Consider the following 21,278-nt stretch of genomic DNA (forward strand, 5'->3'; position numbering starts at 1 on the left):
TTACATCACTAACAGGATTGAATTGGGTGCTCTATAAATACAAATAAGCAAAATAAAATCAATCATAAAATGTATTTGGTGTCATGAATGCAAAGTATTTATCAATTTACAGTGTAGGAGATTTTCATGCATGTGTCTGAGGGCAAAACTGATCCCATGGACAATATATGTAAATCCCTGTGGTACTGTCTTTTTTTTTTTTTTTTTTTTTTTTGCTAGCTAAAATCTCATCTAATTGTGTATCTTAGTTCTCTGCTCATGCAGAAAATCTTCAGATATTTTGGCTTCAGTTAGTAATGTACTCTCCACTGTTGTTAATCTCTGAGAGAGTTCTAGACAACAATATTCTATATGTTAAAATGTAATGTTTCACTGAGTGTAAATCTACCTGTAATATTAAAAACGCTGCTGTTAGCTGGCTTAGCCTGGAGATGCTCTGAGGTTGTCAGGTCTGATGTTCAGTGGATTATATTTTCATACATCACTGCTCCTCTCTTTTGGCAGACATGATTTCTGTGATGAACTAGTTTTCTTCCTCGGAGAGGTGCTCTAGTTGCAAATAGAGTTCTGGGATCCTGGAAGCATTTTAGTGAAATGCAAGAAAATTAAAGTGCCATAATAGCATGTATAATGTAGTATTTTTTCTAGAATTTACAAAATATATTTTAAAATAATTTTCTAATGCATTTGAATTTATTTTGAATCTGTCAATTTTTTATTTCTCTTGGTTTCTGTTCTTTCTCCCACCTTCTTAATATTGCTGCCTGCAGTCTCACCTACACTACAAGGTAGTAAAAATGGTTTGGATTAGGTCTTCATTAAAGCTCACAGGATACTTGTTGGGATTAGAGCTGTGTAAGTAATTGATTTTTTGATTAGCTGACAGTTCACTCCTCCCCTCCCCCACAAAAAAAGAAGAAGAAAAAATGGTTTCAGGCCTACCCAAAACTGAAATCTCTTTGAGTTTCCAACCAATTGAAAAGTCATAATTTTGTTTTGGATTGAACAAATTATTTTTGTTCAACAGGTTAAAGCCATGTTAAACATGTTCAAACCTCTTTAACCTTTTTTATTAAAACACAGGAAATTTGGGAACAAAAGGCTAGATTCACAAGGAGATTTAAGTGCTATTCACAAAATAGAGGAGAAGGTGGAGCTGGTGCCCCCCCTTATAACCAGTAGCTAGGGCTCTCATTTGAAGTGTAGGAGACCTAGGGACTGGAACCAGAGTGTCCCTCCTCCTGGGTGAGTGTAGTCCACCAGACTATTTTGTTATTCTGTGATGGGTCTCTATCAATCTCTCCTACTAATGCTATTCCACTTTCTATACCTAATTAAATCTATATTTGGCCAGAGCAGAGAATGAGTGATTCCAGGACCTGGTGATTAGCCATGCACCTGGGCCAGGAAACACCTGGGCTCAAGTCAGAAATGTTGAAATGGTTCATTTTCATATTGCTGATTTTTTTTCTTTTTTTTTACCAAAACAACTTTCCAAATTGACATCTATTCTCAGAGTGTTACAGTTGGCTTGAATCTCCAATTTTTTTTTTAGAAAATTTTGCAGATTTTTTTTTACCCTAGCTCTAGTTAGGGTGACTAACTACCTTCAACGGAGGTTCAAATTTGGATGAGTAGTTTATTTGCCAAAACATGCAATTTTAGGGTGACCAAAATTATCTGCAAATTCAGGTAAACTTTTTTTAAAGAGTCAAAATGTTTTGTTTCAACATTTTCAAAATTAAACATCTCAGCTTTCCATTTTGAAGACATTTTGTTTCAAAGTTTAGCTACGTGTGTTTTTTAAAAGGTAAAGGTAAAGACCCAGAAATAAATTTTAAAAAATGGGGAAAAATTTTTGAGGTCAAATTAAATATTTTGTTCAGCCCAAAATAAAGGTTTTTCATTTCAGCAAGAAAATATGAAAAAAAATTCTGGTTTGGGTTGATCTGCCACAAACTTTTTTCTTGTTCAGCCATCAAACCACAAAAAAAAAAAATTACGCATACAGCTCTCTACATAAAGAGTTCCGTATTAGAAACTGACCAAGCCAAATTAATACTGCCGGAATTTGGTTAACCTGACCTATGGGGAAAGCTTAAAAAATTAGATATATTTAGTCTTGAGAAAAGAAGACTGAGGGGAGACCTGATAATAGTCTTCAAATACATTAAGGGCTGTTATAAAGAAAATGGTGATCAATTGTTCTCCATATCCATTAATCTGCAGCAAGGGAGATTTAGGGTAGATATGAAGAAAAACTTTCTAACTATAAGGGTAGTTACGTTCTGGAAAAGGCTTCCAAGGGAGGTTGAGGAATCCCTATTTATGCTCAGGGAGAGTCAATCAAGTGCCTGTCCTGCTCTCCCTCAGGTTCCCACAGTCTGACAGGTGAGCAAGGAATAGAACAAACCAGTGCTATTCTGGTCTCTTGCACCTGTGATGCAACCTGTGGTCAGTGAGGGAAGGGCAGCAGCTGCTTAAAGTACTTGTAGTTGACTTCAGAGCTGCTCAGGGGGCTGCCAGGAAAGTTGTGGGAAGCAGTTGCAATGGCCTGACTGACATGCTCCAGTTTAAGATTTGCAGTGAACAGCTTGTGATACATTGGCATTCATAATCAAATACACTTTTTCTACTTAAAAACAGTTGCCCTGATGGCAACAAATTTAGAACATTGAGGGCCATAAGTGGCATCCAACCCACTAGTTGGACACTGCTCATCTAGAAAATATTTTACAAGATCATTTCTATGGCCATTACTCTAAAATAGGAGTTACAAAAAGGAAGCAAGGGGAAAAAATTGTAAACACCCTTCTTTCCTCCCCCATTTTTGAATCCACTTTCTGTAATAAGAATAGGGATTCCTAAGTTTTAGTGGTGCACCAGTGGGAGTAAGGGCCAGACTTTTAAAAGTATTTAGGTACCTAACGATGAAGATTAGGTGCTTTTGAAAATGCCATTAGGCATGTATTGGTGCCTAAATACCTTTAAAAATCTGGCTTTAGGTGCATTGCTGTGACATCACTAAACAGTCAATCTGACCATTGCTTTGGACAATAGATATCCACTACATACGCCATCAGAATATTTCCATCTCTAAATTTCATGAGGTAACAGTGTTAACTCCAGGGGTATAAAAATATAACTACTCTGAAATCTTTATGGTTTTCCAAAATGTAAATGTTTTGCAAAAATATATATGTTTTGCAAAATGTATATGTTTTGCAAAAATTCCACTTATAAATCCAAATAAAATCAAAGTCTCCATCCATTACCCATTTGCAAAAGTTAAAACACACACTTCTCTGGTGTTAAAGTAATAAGCATTTGATCAAATGTTAAATAAGCGTGAAATTCCAATTCTTTGCCTCTTAAGTTAAAAAAGAAAAAATAAAGTGGAAATGTGTATTTTCATTCAGTCCAGTGTTATTTATTTCTCCTGGACTTTTCAGACTGTTTATAATAGTCTCTTCTCTTAGGCACCAATTCAGCAAAGCCTTTAAGTACATGCTTAACATTAATCAAATGAGTGGTCCAGCTGAAGTCAATAGAGGAGGAAAGTGCTTTGCTGAATCAGTCTTGGTCAGGAAAGCTGCTCACTGGTAAGATATACCATCCAGTGTGGTGTCCCAATTAAGAAAATTCCTCTGGATGTACAGTTAGCTTTGAACAGTCTCTTTTTATACAGCAGTTTCACAATGCCATGTACAATATGAGAGAACACAAGAGGAAAAACTGCCTGTACAAAATGAGAGAGGATTGTAAAATTGTTAATAAGCATCTCAGTGAAATGAAAGGCATGTCACACTCGGGTTTTTCAACTGAAACATGCCACAGCCTAGGGGGCTTGCCACAGCTGAAAATCCAGCTTGTGATATGCTTTTCACTTCACTGAGAGACATGTGATTAAATGCTGCAATCTTAATTGTACTATATAGATATAGTATGTTATACTTCTGTGGGCTATATTTATTTTATAATTTTAACAGTCACAAATAAAATTGTAAAATGGGGGAAAAATTATAACAAGTTTGGATTTATATTGACTATCCTGCTGAGACCCGAAGTGTTTCAAACTACACACATCACAGGCTGGAATCACGGTGTTTGTTTGCCCTTTCTGAGGTGTAGCACAATCCCAATACAATGCAATATACTTCATTTTATTTAGCATCTTTCATACGCTGTTTTACATAGGGTTAAATGCCAGTTACACATTTAAAATAGTAGCAAAGAGACAGCGATATTAAAGCTCATTGAAGTCAGTGGTAAGACTTCATTAGGCATTGGATCAGGCACATTAAGGGGAACAGGCATAGGAGGAGTCTGTGACACAGACAGTTGTGAATTTATTTGATGGGAAGAGAGAAGACCATTTCACATTTTAAAACATAGATTTGTCATCCTCTGTTGCTATGTGACTTAAGTAGGGCTATGCACGGAGCAAAGTACTACACGAGTGAGGGTGACAAAATCTGTCACTTTGGTTGCTGTTTTCTGAATTCTTTCATTTATATCTTTCTGGAATTATGATGCCCAGAAGCGATCACACTGTACTAGCTGCAGTAGTTCCAAAGGTGTATAGACAGGCATAATCCTCCTCCTCTTTTCTTCAATGCCTCTTGAGTATGCACTGGCTTTTTTGGCCTACCTTATTTCATTGTAAACACCTGTATGGTTTACTGTTTACAATTACTCTGCTTGGAGCATTACTGTTTTGCTAGTGCCATCCTCCCATTACATAGAATCATAGAAGATCAGGGTTGGAAGGGACCTCAGGAGGTCATCTAGTCCAACCCCCTGCCCAAAGCAGGACCAATCCCAACATAGATGAAGCCAGAATGTACTTTAGGTCTCATTCCCCCTGCACAGGTGCTTTGAGGGGTGAGGTTCCCACCCACATATCCAGACTCCCCAGCACTGTCATTTAGGGCTTGTGAAGGTCTACAGTCTGGTTAGGGGAGCATGCAAGAATGATCCGCAGGGCACTACTCCTTGTATGAGCAAATAGGTGCAGAAAGGAGAGGAGGAATAGAGAGTTGATAGAGCCATGACTGTGCTCCGCTGTGTGCCCGCAGTGAGAACTGGCTGAACCAGAGGAAGGGAATATGCTATGTCCAGAAATGGGCATGATGCAGCATACTCTGGACCACTGCGCACACACCTTGTGCAGTACAGCAGCTCGGGGGAGTTGTGACTCACAGGGATGATTTTGAGTCACAATTTGGTTTTGGATCTCAGCCTGGGGTGGCGCATATACATAGAGTCCCAAACTCAGGGCTACAAGAAAAATCTTGATCTAGTCCCTGTAAAGTAGCTGAAAAAGACTTAAGAAAATGTACTGTGATATATAATTTGTAAAACTACTTTGTTAGGAAATTCTATATAGTTGATCCGGCTATCCTAATTGGGACATTACAAATTTTAGACCAGTCCACCCCATGATGGACAATATTTTTTCATTCAATAGCTGTCTTATGTTGACCAAAAAAAAAATCTGATCTGCTACTATAGGCAGTGCATACCCAGTGAGTAATCTGAATTTTGACACTGGATGTGTCATGTGTTTTATACTGGACTTTATAAATGTGCAGTAAAATATTGCATATCTGTACTTAGTGTCTGCAAAGTTACAGTATGCAACCATTTAAAAATACTCAGCTTTTTTTCCTACCTTTGGAAAGGTTCATAGTCTGGGAAGAAAACAATGAAAAGACTACAAAAACAATGAGGAGTCCAGTGGCACCTTAAAGTCTAACAGATTTATTTGGGCATAAGCTTCCGTGGGGAAAAAACCCACTTCTTCAGATGCATCAATGAAAAGACTGACATTTTTATGCTGCTTAAGATTTTTTTTTTCCCTTTGGAAAAAGTATGCAGTAGTGACTGATAAAAAGTCAACATTGCCAAGAGTTACCCTGGAGTAAAATATGAAATATGGCAGATATTTCCTGTTAAAGGTACAGGGGAAAACTGGTATATCAGATACCAGTCAGTGATAGCTGTTGGCAAAAGCGTTTTTAAAAAACAAATTCCTATCTCAGAAAACTTGAACGGATTCCACTTCCACCTCTCCTCCCGCCACGCAGTTTTTTTTTTTTTAACTCAGATCAAGCATGGTAAATTTTAACTCAAAATATTTTTTCATAATCCATCATAGCCATCATTCCACAGCAACTAGTCATTATGAAGGGCAATTACACATGTACTAAACTGCCACTATTATTTGATAACTCATAGAAGCAAGAAAACTCATAATACTGAGAAGAGTAAAATAGGTAGACAATCATATTTGGAAGACTGTCAGTAATGTTGACTTAATTGAAAGACAGCAAAATTCCCACTGATTAATGGTGAAGGACTGGGCCCTAAATGGTAGACTGCCTCTTTCTTCTCTAAAATGAAATGTAAGTGTCCATAACTTACTTATTTAGGCCAGCTCCTTCCCTCTTCTCCCTTGCTTCCCTGCTCCTTTTGTGATACAAGCAGTCACCTTACGCAGCTGGAAGATATCCAGGAATTTGCACCAAATTATAAACGGGGAAGCTGAATATAACTGCTATCCTACCCCTTTAAAAGAGGCTTTCTCGCATGAATTAAATAAGACAGTTTTAAAAAAAAAAAAAAAAAAAAGGAAAAGCAGATTCCATCACATCCACCCATAAAGTACTGCTACAAGGATCATTAAAAGGGTTTGAGCCCCAGACTTTGAAATCTCCAGCCACACTTGTACTTGAGTATTTTTGATCCTTTGTGGTTCAGCTGTTAATGGGGAACTTAGCACACATGGTGCAGAGGGGTAACATAACTATTTTCTAGACAGCAGTAGAATGTTAGGTATAAGGAACTGTAGATTCTTGTCCTTGTCTCTGGGCAGGGAATGTGATAAAGTTAGAAATAGGAGAACCAGAACACGCATATTTGGCACACTTTTTCTACAAGGCAATATACAGTAGCTGAATGGGAAATTGCATCTACTCAGAGATCGGGGTTCTATTCTTAACTCCGCTTGAAGTAACCTTGTACAACAGCTCTGTTAGCACCTTGTCATTTTACAAATAAGTTAATAATTTACTGGCTTTTGAGGTCCTTGTCAGTAATAAGTCCTGGTCAGTAATAAGCGCTATGAACAGGTTTCAGAATGGTAGCCATGTTAGTCTGTATCAGCAAAAAGAACGAGGAGTACTTGTGGCACCTTAGAGACTAACAAATTTATTTGGGCATAAGCTTTCATGGGCTAAAACCCACTTCATCAGATGCATGCAGCGGAAAATACAGTAGATATATATATACACACACACAGAGAACATGAAACATTCCACACAAAGATGGACTACAAGCCGTCAGGAACATTACCCCTGATAATGTCACGGCAAACCTGGTGGCTGAACTTTGTGACTTTGTCTTCACCCACAACTGTTTCACATTTGGGGACAATATATACCTTCAAGTCAGCGGCACTGCTATGGGTATCCACATGGCCCCACAGTATGCCAACATTTTTATGGCTGACTTGGAAAAATGCTTCCTCAGCTCTCGTCCCCTAACGCCCCTACTCTACTTGTGCTACATTGATGACATCTTCATCATCTGGACCCATGGAAAAGAAGCCCTTGAGGAATTCCACCAGGATTTCAACCATTTCCATCCCACCATCAACCTCAGCCTGGACCAGCCCACACAAGAGATCCACTTCCTGGACACTACAGTGCTAATAAGCAATGGTCACATAAACACCACCCTATACCAGAAACCTACTGACTGCTATACTTACCTACATGCCTCCAGTTTTCATCCAAACCACATCACACGGTCCATTGTCTACAGCTAAGCTCTAAGATACAACCGCATTTGCTCCAATCTCTCAGACAGAGGCAAACATCTACAAGATCTCTATCAAGCGTTCTTAAAACTACAATACCCACCTGCTGAAGTGAAGAAACAGATTGACAGAGCCAGAAGAGTATCCAGAAGTCACCTACTACAGGACAGCCCCAACAAAGAAAGTAACAGAATGCCACTAGCAGTCACCTTCAGCCCCCAACTAAAACCTCTCCAGCGCATAATCAAGGATCTACAACCTATCCTGAAGGACGACCCATCACTCTCACAGATCTTGGGAGACAGGCCAGTCCTTGCTTACAGACAGCCCCCCAACCTGAAGCAAATACTCACCACACAACAAAAACACTAATCCAGGAACCTATCCTTGCAACAAAGCCCATTGCCAACTGTGTCCACATATCTATTCAAGGGACACCATCATAGGGCCTAATCACATCAACCACACTATCAGAGGTTCGTTCACGGGCACATCTACCAATGTGATATATGCCATCATGTGCCCCTCTGCCATGTACATTGGCCAAACCAGATGATCTCTACGCAAAAGAATAAATGGACACAAATCAGATGTCAAGAACTATAACATTCAAAAACTAGTCGGAGAACACTTCAACCTCCCTGGACACTCAATTACAGACCTAAAAGTTGCAATGCAACAAAAAAACTTCAAAAACAGACTCCAATGAGAAACTGCAGAACTGGAATTAATTTGCAAACTGGACCCCATTAAATTAGACTTTAATAAAGACTGAGAGTGGATGAGTCATTACACAAACTAAAAACTATTTCCCCATGCTAATTTTCCCCCTACTGTTACTCACACCTTCTTGTCAACTGTTTGAAATGGGCCATCCTGATTATCACTACAAAAGTTTTTTTTTCTCCTGCTAATAATAGCCCACCTTAATTCATTAGTCTCATTAGAGTTGGTATGGCAACCCCCATTTTTTCATGTTGTGTGTGTGTGTGTGTGTATATCTTCCTACTGTATTTTCCACTGCATGCATCTGATGAAGTGGGTTTTAGCCCATGAAAGCTTATGTCCAAGCACTATGTAGTGCATGAAACATAATCAGCAGTCAACAGAGGTGAGATTTGCATGCATGGTGTCCTAGCTGAATGCACTTCCCCTAGAATACCAGATGGATGTCGATGGAGTCTCCCTGTGCACAAAACACTGCACCTTTGCCCATTCTGTTCTACTGCACCCTAATTTGACAAAATGTCAAATATCCTGAAAAATTCAGTACATATGAGAGGGCTGCAGTGGATAGACAGGCAACTAAAACAGGTGTCGTGGAGTGGAGAAACAGGCCCAAAGTGTTAGCATTACATTCAGGGTAATCCTACAGTGTTGTTTTACAGGAGCTATTACAGTTTGCTAAATAATTCATATTTTTCAATTTGTATTATGAAGTTTGTTATGCATAATTATGTTAATGAAGTAACAGTGAAGAGACAATACACTAAGGATTCATAAAAGCCTCATGCAAATTTACAGTAACATTACAAAAAGTGTCCTAAAGATGTTCAACAATGGTGATCAACTGCAATTCAAGAAACATCACATTTTAATTATTGACCATTCATGATGGTCAGTGGATCCCAGTTTTTCCTAACACTTACAGAGATATACAGTACTGTGTAATCTGACTAAAAGGAATATGCTTGCCACCCCCTAAAATGGGCCCTACCCTTGTGATCCTCCTAAACCTGTCCCGTGAACCCCCTGGGGGCTGCAATCCTCAGGTTAAGAAGACTAATCTAGATGAGTTGAGTACCCCCTGGAAGACGTCTGCGTACCTCTGGTTAAGAGCCACTGATCTAGCAGATCTCACAATTAAAAAGTACTAAGGTGAAGTGGTCCTTACTTCTAGTCATACTAATAATTCAGCCTTCTGCATTGTATTTACACCCTTCAGGAGTCTGAAGATGGATCTACAGTGTAGGTTGCCAGTTAGCCAGGCTGTATCTGTTTAGGGATTTTTTTTCTTCCTCTTTATAAAGGAATCCTTCCAGCCCTCTTTGAATTCTCTCCTAATTTAACATATGTTTGGTCTCAAGATAAACAGAAGTGTGTGTGTTGTACTCGAGGTGCAGTCCCACCAGTACTATACAGGGATGGGCCACCACCTCTATATCTATGACACAATGCTTCTGTTTACACAATTTCATATCATATTGAACCAATAAAACTACACTGGTGTAACAGAGCAGAATTTAACTTTGATGGAGTTACTCCACATTTACATGTAACTAAGGGCAGAATTTTGCCCCTTGAGTATTTCCGCTGCCATATATCTCATCTGTTTTTTTTTTTATTCCTATTCACCTTAAGCTTTGTTTTCATATTACCACTTCCTAAGTATCTCTTTCTCATTGAAATCACATTGCAAAACCTTTGGGCATAGTAGCAGACTAAAATACAAGGCATTTACAAATTTCTCCTAGAATCTAATAGTATATACACATTTAAAAAAAGAGAGTGATTTATGAGTTATTTCACAGGGACACACAAGAAAGTTAATCTGACTGAACTAAATGTGTACATTTAAAGTGAATTAGTTAAAACGCTTTAAATCCCTGTATGTATGCTCTTCCCAAAAGAATTAATTTTGAGTAAGAGTGTTCACATAGGTTTAATGAGGTTTAACTAATCTACTTTAAAAAATCATTTGGATTAATTTTCCTGAGTGCCCCAATGTATGCATGCCCTTATTTCTTACCAACTAACCTTGGGCAAAAGGCCTGAGTAAACAAAATAAAAATAGAGTAAACAAATGCGGTTTTCTCCAAGCTTTAAGAGTCTCTACACTTGGGCGCTGTTAGACCGTAAGGATGATCGTACTCCAGATGTGACTGCTCTCAACGTCAGTTTCTATCAGGCTGCAGAAGTTGATACACTGGGAGAGAGTCTGCCATTTAGGCAGCCAGGATCCAAACTACATAAGGTTGAGTAGATTAAAATCAACACAATGGATTGCACCCAAAAGCAAATAAGAGGCCATTACAATACACAAGCCACAGGTATAAGTTGTGCTATATGCCTTAACTACCAAATGAACATTGAGCAGCACTTGTAGCTTCCAAGTATTTGTTTATTTGTTTGTTTATTTTTATTTCAAACATTTCTGGACACTCCTGAAAGTATTTAAGTTTTCCAGAGCATGGATGAAATTCAAAATGGGAATGTGCTCACCAATCCAAACTCTAAATATATAAATCACCCAACCAGTGAAAACCTTCCATCATCCTTCCAACACAAACTCTCAGGTTTTAGTTGAGGGTTAGGCCAAGAATAAAAATGAGCCTATTTTGTGCTTAGAAGTTCAACAGATCTGGGTTCTGATGGACCAAAGTCAGAAGTGAGGATCATGAGTTGAGGATGCCTTATATACAAATGCTTGACACCTGCCCTTTCCCATTTAAACTCAGTCTTAGGTACTGGTTCTGATTGCAACTACAGTGGCATCACAACAAGGAAAGAATCAATTTCTCAGGTCCTCAGGTAGACAGTACAGAGTACTTGCATAATGTGTGAGAGGAGTGAAGCGCTCTATAATAAGCTGGCAGTTGGATTCTGCCCTAACTTAAGTTACTAAATGATCTTAAGGTGTAGCCCCATGTAGCCTTCATTATGTCTTTGTCACCTTCAAGTTAAAGATAATTGTAGTGAGCTTCGCACCCAAATCTGAGGTTTCGTTTGTCTCACTAAGCATAGATAAAAAGCATTCTTGTTCCCAGCTACTCACTGAGACCTAGATTATTTCGCCTATTGTCTTCACTGGGACTGCTCACATGAGCAAGAGATCCGAGATGAGTAAGGGTTTCACAGTCTGGCTTTTAGAATCCAAGAATTCTAAGAATCTAACATAACCTCCAAATTGTGACCCCAAGTAACAAGTAATAGATGTACTCTGTACAATATCCACCATTTAGAATGATTTTACTGTACAAGATTTCAGGAATGCTGTGGCAGAACAGAAACGTGTCTTATTTATGCTACCACAGCCACAGCAAAGGGTCTCAGATATTCACTGTACTGCAATTGATCAAATACGGACCAGGTTCACTCCAGTATCTTCCCGCAATCATTTCCTCTATCAAAGTACCATGATGATCTGTGGGGATGACACATAGGGAGAGTTACATCCAGGAACAATTTTATCACTTCTTCATGGACAAAATGTAATCTTGGTGTTTTGTACTGGTCCATCTGTTTTACCCAGAGAATTCTGGAAGTCTCTTGAGTCCATCACTCTCTGTGGGCAAACCAGTGAATATCAGCAAAAATCATCCTTGACTTCAGCATGAAGGAGCTAATGATCTGACCATGGCAAGAGTTTGAGGACCACATCTCATGTTGAGTTCAGAGTATGTCCACCCTCAACATGAGTCAAAGAACACTTGAGATAGTTTCAGTTCTCAGATCAACCCTCAGGAGCTACTGTAAGTGTGTACAGGGGATACTCCTCTCTCCACAACTACTTGTACCAAGAGTCACAAAAAGTCACATCCACATCAATAAATGTCTTACCTATGCTGTTCACATTTAGCCACTCTTGACCCTGATGCCAGGCTGGTGACCTACATGGCATGGGGAGGAAATCTATCGAGGAAGAAGAAAGACTCAAAGACAGAGCCCTTCCCTCCATGCATATCAGTACACATCAACAAAGGGTTAAAAATGGAAAGGGTTAAAACTGCGAAAATTCCTACTTATAACAACATTGCTAGCCATACCCAGAACTTAACTGAAATGCCTCCCATCCCATGCACTCTTCAATCATTTTCCAAGATCTCCCATCCTAGAGACAGTTTGTAAAGGTTGTGCAGCAGTCCACGGGGTAAGGAGCAGTATCTACAGTTCACCAGATAATTGTTGTTTCTGTTGCTAGGAACCCTAGTGCTGGGGCTCCCGGGGTAGTTCACTTAGTGTATTGGCTTTTGAAGAACGATCTCTGATCTAAAGATATCTTCCCTAAATGATTATTCTCCACCTGTGAAAATAAGATCATGTATATGCTAATAAGGTTTTCATTATTGCATTATTTCTTTTTGTCCACTTAATTCAATACATTTTGATTAGTCAGCTTTAATATTGCACACAAAATAACTTTTCAAAAATGTTAAACAGACAAATTCACTTTATTAGTGTTTTTGAAGACATTCTTTAGCGGGGAACAAGTGATTCCTTTGGCCAGTTTAGAAAATGGAGATATAATGTGTTCTAAATGAGATGCAGTTATTTGTATTAGATGTTTTGCAATTATGAATTCCTTTTGTGAGTGGCTGAAGGAAAAAACAGAATCCCTTTGAAAGTCTGGTATCCTCATTCTATCTGGAATTTAACATTGTCAGATCACTGCTGCATAATGAAGACCATAAATATTCATGGAATATTGGTGACGGAGAAGAAAATACTTTTGTTTCTAACAGCACTTTCACTTGAGACCGATAAAGCAAATAAAAGGCATCTTATTAGTTATACTGAAAAATCTAATTGCTGATTGGCTTTGATGACTGCTATACAAATAAAAGCATTTGATTTAAGGGCATTAGTGAATAAAGAGGTTGCTGATGTACAGAATACTGCAGCTTATCAAATAACTTACAAACGTATCTACAAATTGAATTTCATTTTATTCAATATGAATGGTGTTGATTAAGATAAGGAAAGGATAGGACACCAAAGATACCCTGAGGAAAATAATGGAATCTGTTACTCGCCTTTCTTCAAAAAGTGTTTCATTATTATTGCTGTCAACCTCGATGTGGTCCTTCTGTAAGAAACTAAGAATCTGATACATGAACACTATAATTAGAACAGTGCAAGCTTGATACAGTCCACCTGAAGTTAAACTCAAGATGTTTTTATAGAACCTGAAGTGTTTGAGTGTTTTCTAGGAAAAAACAAAAATACAGTAGCTAAAAAGATCATCTCAGTTTTCTTTTTTCTGTGTAGATCATCTTGCTAAACAAAATAAGTTTGGTCTGCATAACACACACAGGATATAATCCTTCAAATATTACTCAGGAGAGTAGTCCCATTGATTTCAGTGGGAGGACTTGCATGAGTAAGGTTTGTAGGATCAAGTTCATGAACATGTATGCCTATTATTTGACCATAAATATCTGTGTTATTAAATAAAATGCAGCAGTTTTGTTTGCCATAGTTCACATACATAATGGAAAATGTCAGGCAGCCACAATAAATTTTAGTGTTGAATATTGGCATGAATTCAAAAAATTAGACTTTCTGGCTTTGTAATCACTATATCTCTTTCTTGTTTCAAATCACTATACATCAAGATTTTGGCAATTTGTAAATGAAATTATAAATTTTAGCTCGGCGAGGAAGCTGGACAGGCAGTGAGGTTTGAAAATTCATTGCGCCACTGTGGGAGTTTTGAAAAGAAGCTGCCTAGACAGATTATAGATAGATATAATACCTGGAAAAAACTGAGGAACCACAGAAACATGAATAAATGTTTCCCAGGGATTACACTTTTTAGTTTCAAATTTTGTAATAGAATCATGAATTTATCTTACTTAATACTTAGAAATTTGATTCCTTTATTCCAGAAGCAAGAAGCTTGGTTTAAAAACTTGTCAAGCTGGCTAAATAACAAGAGTGTGCATACCTAACAGTTATAAACCTAAGAATTTAAAAGCCATTACATCCTTAATTTTAAACTGCGCATATAAACAAACATTATTTTTATCAAATGTAAAAAATGGGTGAAAAGAACCATATTTATTTTGGGTTAGAGATAAGTGTTGTCTTATGACAATCTATATATTTTCTTTATACTTCATAGGAATGTGTTTATGTGGTCAGCATAAGATTTATAATAGTCTTAGCTGCTTGTTTCCCTTTTAAAATTCTTAGATCTGGTGAATGCTGTTTTAGGTAAGTATGTTGTTGTCACCAAGGAATTTTTAAGACCCCTTTGAAACAGTTTTTTTGAGTTTTGCTATGTGTTTGTTTTTACATATTTCATTTTTCCTTTTGTGTCACTAAATAAAAACATAGGGCTTGAATGTTAAACGTAGGGGATGGAAAGATCACTTGATTATTACATTGAAGGAATGAATTGTTTGGCTGAATTATTAGTGCCCCAGATCACTCAAAGGGCAATTGACAAGATATGAATGTTCACGACATAGCTAAGTTTGCCATGCACCGTTCAGACTGTGTTTACACTAAATATTAGTAAAAAAAATGATAACACTCCAAGTCTGTGGGCTCTGTCTAATACATTAGGCTACCTCCCACCCAAGTTACTGACCCCCTCTGCCTTAAGTACCCAATCTAAAAAATCTGGTTAATAATAAATCTTTGAGCTTATATAGTGGTAACTTAGAAAATTTCTTCTATTTTTATAGTTATTGCCAATTCCAGTGGTATTCTGTATTTTAAGAATAGAGAATCTCTCTCAAACTGGTATTCATTTCTTCATTTGGATTTTTACAGACAATAATACCAGTGCCCATGTAATGCTCTGTGTGTACTTGACAATCTTTTAAAATGCACTAAGATAATCAGACCCATCAGTTTCCCCAGATCAAATAATTCAGTAACATAAATTAATTGACCTCATGCCCAATTGTTAGAGTCCGACATCACCACGACCAGCCTGATCCACTCACCTTCTACTGGTGAAGAAGGGAGAAAATGTGGGCCGTGCAACATGCCCCAAGTGATAAAAACTTGCCTTGTTATGGATCTGGAGAATTCCCAGTGAATTCTGAAGTGAATTCCAAAGGCTGAGGGCCCTAATGAACAATGCTCTGCCAGTTGTCCCCCCCTCTCACCCACTACACCCTCCATACTGATGCGGTTTTAATTCAGCCACCTTCACTGACTACAAATATGGTAGTATGAAGTGCAGCCATAGGTACCCATGAAGTGAAAGAATAGTTCATATTTCCTCCAGGCATTCTGCTGCCTAGACAGACTTGTATACACTATCCAAAAAATGCTATGCCCAATGAATATGCTGCTTTGGACACACACTGCTCACCAAGAACTTATGCAGGATGAACAGGAGAAACAACTGATGAAATGGAGTAGTCTGTCAGACTCATCAACTGTGTTAGGAACTTCTGCTGGACAAGTGGAGTGTGCAATGGCTGCCCAATCATACATTATAATTTCTCAGATCATCTGCAGGAGAAATGTAAATGTGGAATGCAATGCACATAGCCTACAGTGGCATTTTTTCTGCAAATATTGATACAGAATAAGTAAAACATGTAAGAAATAACTTCAGATCTTTAATGTTGAACCTGTGTCCTTAAACATACAGCACCCTCAGGCACAAAACTTGCGAAGGCAACATGGTAAGTTGCTCTCCTGAGTCATTAACGAGCATGTAGAAAGGAAAAGGAGGAGTGATGAGGTAAGGAAATGCTGAAATATCCAAACTCTATACAGGCACACAGATCAAAACTGAAACAAGTGGGGAACTGATCCCCAACAGGACAATTCTGAACTCCACCCCAGCAGTGCAGATTTACTCTGACATCTGCTGAAAATGTCTTGATTCTATTCCAAACAATGCTGCTATGGAGGAGCATACAGAATTTCAGATTCAGCAAAGACAGAGGCAGGCTTCCTCTATCACCACTCCAAAAAGACATCTTATTAGGCTGGTTATATCAATATTTGTGTGTCTAGAAGAGATGGAGCCAAGATTAAAAGAAGAATTAGCAAGGATTTGAACTCTTCAAATGATCCAAAAGAGAGCTCAGGAGGAGTGTGACTGTGCTGTCCCTCAGTATCAGTGCCCAGCACTCAGCAATTGCACCACATTTTAGGGGTGATTATTACAGTGCCTGTCAAGTTGCTTTTAATTTATTTTTAAAAAGTTCTAGTCAAAGATGCATCTTTTTTATTTACTTACTCATAAATGAGTAAAACTATTAACAATATCAGTGACTGTCCACGATAACAGAAAAAGGAAAGCACTAAAGACGTCACATATTCACATAAGCACCAGAACAGATGGCTCACACAGCAGTAGGGTTCTTTTACTGGATAAATCTAAGGAATGGCAGTTATTGGAGACTCTGAATTTTTCTTATAGTAAGATCAGCTGAATGCATGCTGGGATGCACAAGAATCACATTACAGTAAGAAGTGAGGAGGGGGAGTGGTGTTAGGTTTCCTTTCATTCTTCACCACTAATGACTGACAAATGTAATGCCATTATTTTTGGTTTCTTAAATTTAACTCCCCCCTCCCTTCCCCACTTCCACCAGCTGAGACTCTCAGCTCTTTGTTCATGGCTGCAATAATTATCTCTTGTAAGAATAATTCAGTCTCAGACTTGCTGCTGTGTGTAGCAGTACTCAGGAGTTTGCTAATAGTATTTTTGCTTGCCATGCTCTAGAATAAAACGATAGCACTGCTCCTTGCTGCAGAGCTGTTTACAAATGTATGTGGATCATTGAATAGTTATTCCAGCAGTCCTTAGAGAGTGGCTCAGTTTGGGTTTATCTGGTCCTGGCAACAGTGCTGGTTTTATGCAAGGGCAAATTAATGACAAAGGGCAGAGCTGAGACAAAGGGGAAATAACTCCTCCACACCCATCCCTCAAAAAAAAAAAAAAAGAAAAAAAGATGAGGGGAAGGTAACTTCTCAGATGCTGAGGTAGATAAAATTGTACCAGCATACAATATTTTTCTGGGGAAAGACCTTATGAACAATTGTTCTGCTGTAACAGATGAATAAGGTCTTCTGCTTAACATATACTGGAGTTAAAAAATCCCAAATACAGCAAAATGTTAGCAACGACATGGAATGAGATGCAGAATATGTTGAAAATATTATAGTGTCATTATATAAATCAATGCAGCACCCTCACTAGGACTACCATGTTCATTTATGGTTACTATATCTGAAAAAGAATTCAGGAGAATTAGAGGGGGTTCAGAAATGGGTGACCAGAATTATTGGAGATGATTGTCTGGAAAAACTCTCATATGAAGAGACTGAAAAGACAGTGTGTTGGTATACGCAGTAGTGAAAGGCTTTGTCGTGGGGGGAGGCAGCAGGGAAATGCTCCGAGCAGAGGGGAGCTCCTGGAGCCTTTCCCTGGTACCTCCCTGCTGCCAGAACCTTTCCCTGCTGCCAGTCTTTCACTACAATGAGGAAAGGCTCTGGGACACTATACTGCTAAAAATAGCAATGTAGACATGGAAGACACTGTGTGGGTGCGTAGCGAGCCGTGTAGCGTAAATACCCTATGGTTCAAGCATGTAGAGTACTCTACTCACCTCAGCTGTGCCTGCACTGCTATTTATACCCATGCTAGCTGCGTGTGCAATGTCTGTACTGTACATATTGCCACAAGAATAGACATACCTTTAGGTTGCAGCAAGGGAAATTCAGGTTAGATGTAAGGGAGGACTTTTTAAATATGGATAGTTAAGCACTGGAACAGGTTACTTATGGAGGCTATGGAATCCCCGTCATTATCAAATCCATTCTTTAAAACCTCCAAACACCTGTCAGGGATAGTTTAGATATACTTGCTCCTACTTCAGCATGGGGGGTATACTAGAAGAACTCTCGAAGTCCCATCTAGCCCTACATATCTATGATTGTATGACTGGGACTCTAGCTTAGAAAGGAGATGAGTAAGCGGGAGCATGATAAAAGTAAACAAAATAAAGGGTGTAGAGAAGATAAATGGACAACTTCTATTCTCCCTGTCCCATAATGCAAGAACAAGGGGACATTTTAAAAAATTGAAAGGTAGAAAATTTAAAACCAATTAAAGGAAATAAATTTTTCACACAGTGCACATTTAGCCAGTGGAACCCATTGTCATGATATACCAATGAGTCCAAGAGCTAAGCAGGATTCCAAAAAGTACATAAGAGAACTAGAACATCCAGTGTTGGAAGACTCAATAGTGAAAACTAAAGATTTGGACAGGATAGAAAACCTCGTGCTTCAGGGTATAAGCCAACCTCTAGCTCTTGAAGGTTGAGAGGAAAGTTTCTCTGGAAACAAGTTATCCTCCAGCTACCAATTTTCTCACACCTTATTTGAGCTATCTGGTGTTGTCCACTGTTGGTGACAGTATAACTGACTCAGTGGACAAATTATTTGTTCCAGTCTGGCTATGTCTCTATGTGGACTGACATTTTACACAATTGTTGTTGGAGATTCAAGCAAAGAGCATAATATATGGAGAAAGAATGGGATAACATGACAATCTAGGCAAATAGAAATGTTGTGAGTGTCTGGCAAAACAGGGGACTGAAAGCTAAAGGGCAGCTGCACCAGAATTAACTCCTCAGAATTTGGCAATCCTCCAGCATGTCGCTGTGGTCAGTAACAGAGGGATAGGAGATCTTGACATCCTTACCATGTCTGATGCTAGTGCTAACCAGTATTATCTTTTCCCACATACTACAGTTATCCGACACTAGCATTGGCATGCAGAGTAAGGAAGGCTGAGTTTGCCACTAGCTGTAACTAGTGTTGCCTGCCACACAATGTGGAAGGCTTATTTCCTCCAGAGTTTCAGTTAATTAGCCCTCCCGGAACAGTTGTCCAGAATTTGCGTGCACTAGTCTATACATGCTTGTTGCTTAGATAGTAATGTCAATCTGCTTAGCCCACCAAAGTGTAAAGCTGCTGCTCAGTTAGTTCAGAAGGGATGAGTGTTCATCTCTTCAGACTTGTCTTAAATCCTGCATTTGAAAGATACATCCACTGGCAAATCTGTCACCATTGTGACTGATGCTGATTTTTTCAGCACAAGGGTTCTTTTCAAGGTCAGACAGTTAGACTACCATGACACCCTCTCACACTGAGCAATACTAGAGTAACTGGTGAGGAAGAGACTTATCTTGAGGAGTTTACAGAGTCACAGGGAAAATGAAGGGAGCATTACTTGGATTTAAGAACACTGAGGAAGTCTTCCAGGAAGATTCTGCAAAATGGTTTCATGGATATGTTGACATTACTGAAAGAAAACCGTATTGCTTAATTGTACAGCCAATTGGAGTGCAGTACGGAAAAGAGTCAATACATTGCCTGTCCTTCTGGGAAGCAGGTCTCACAGTGTGTTCACTGCACCTGCATAGAGGTGTTCTCTCTCCCCACGACCCATCACCCTCCCCAAAACTACTTTTATTTATAATGTTTTTTTTAAACCATCCAAACCCTCTATACATCATTTAAGATTCCACCCACCAGTTTCAATTTGTTTTCCTGGTTCCATGTTACCTATTGTTTTTGAACCCAGAATTCCAAACTAGTTGAGCAAAGAACATACTCCCTGTACCCAAGTAGAATACTTCTGCATCTCGTTTTTGACAGTTTCTCTATCTGCGGGCGCCAAATGCTGAGTTGTACTCTTACAAGGTATTGTGGGATACTTAGCGTAGAAGAACAAGAGTAAGCATAATTCAATTTAGCATAATAACCGAACATATAGTTAATATACCAATTACGACCATGAGTATAATACGTGTTATCATGCTGTATACTACACCTAACCTATGTACTGGCTAGCAACTGGATGTGTCACATTTAGGCCAAACTAGAAGGAACAGGATGCAAAAGCGGACACTGATCCTTCATAGTGAGATGACAGCAGGTCGTAGCTGATTATACAGCAACTTCGGTAACGACTGCTACCCAACAATCGTAACCCCACCACCACTTGTGAGACAACATGTAGCACTCCCATCACCTTCTCAGCCTTCCTCACCCTGTGTTCTGTCAGTGGACACCAGAACAGGGCCTCCCCACATTTGTTCAGGCACCCCTTTCCCATCAGCAGTGTCACAAGCTGCCAGGCAGACCCTGTGCAAATGACATTTCTATATACTGTAGTTTGCCTGCTGTGCGTGTGACCCACTGATGTTAGCCACTGTTTCTGAGTGAAATGTAGTATTTCCATCCTACTGAAATTTCCAAAATTTCAACATTTATTTTTGTCCCAAATTGGGACAATAGGATGAAATTCTGAATCATTTTGTGGAATGGAAATTCTGAAAAAATTTCAATTTGGAAATGTTGAAAGCTTTTGTTTTAACTAAAGCTGGACATTGAAAAAAGAATCAGCAGATACAGAAAATTTACATCCAGATCATTGATAAAAGATACTGCATTGTATTGGGCCAAGATCAGATCCTAGTGAGGCCCACAAAGACTCACCCCAACTGGAGAATGATTCCCCATTCACAATGACTTTTTCTTATCAGTTGACCAGTTTTAAAAACATTTAATATGTGCTGCTTTGATTTGATAAAGTATTAATTCTTTAGTCAGAATATACCACATCAAATGTGTTACAAAGTCTAAGGGCTTGTCTACATGAGGAAAAAGCCTGGAATGATTTGCTATTGTGCTGTTTAGCTTAATCTACTTTGGTAGCTTGAGTAAGCTAAACTGCAAAAAGTTA

The 21,278-nt window shown here is 38.7% G+C and overlaps 1 protein-coding gene across 3 annotated transcripts in view; it reads left to right on the plus strand.

Moving 5' to 3' along the window:
- Positions 1 to 21,278, plus strand: part of GABBR2 (gamma-aminobutyric acid type B receptor subunit 2) — an 832,666-nt gene that overhangs the window by 458,539 nt on the left and 352,849 nt on the right. The gene's annotated exons all lie outside the window — the stretch shown is intronic.

The sequence above is a fragment of the Chelonia mydas genome, chromosome 2, assembly GCF_015237465.2.
Source record: "Chelonia mydas isolate rCheMyd1 chromosome 2, rCheMyd1.pri.v2, whole genome shotgun sequence".
In the NCBI taxonomy this organism is placed as follows: domain Eukaryota; kingdom Metazoa; phylum Chordata; order Testudines; family Cheloniidae; genus Chelonia; species Chelonia mydas.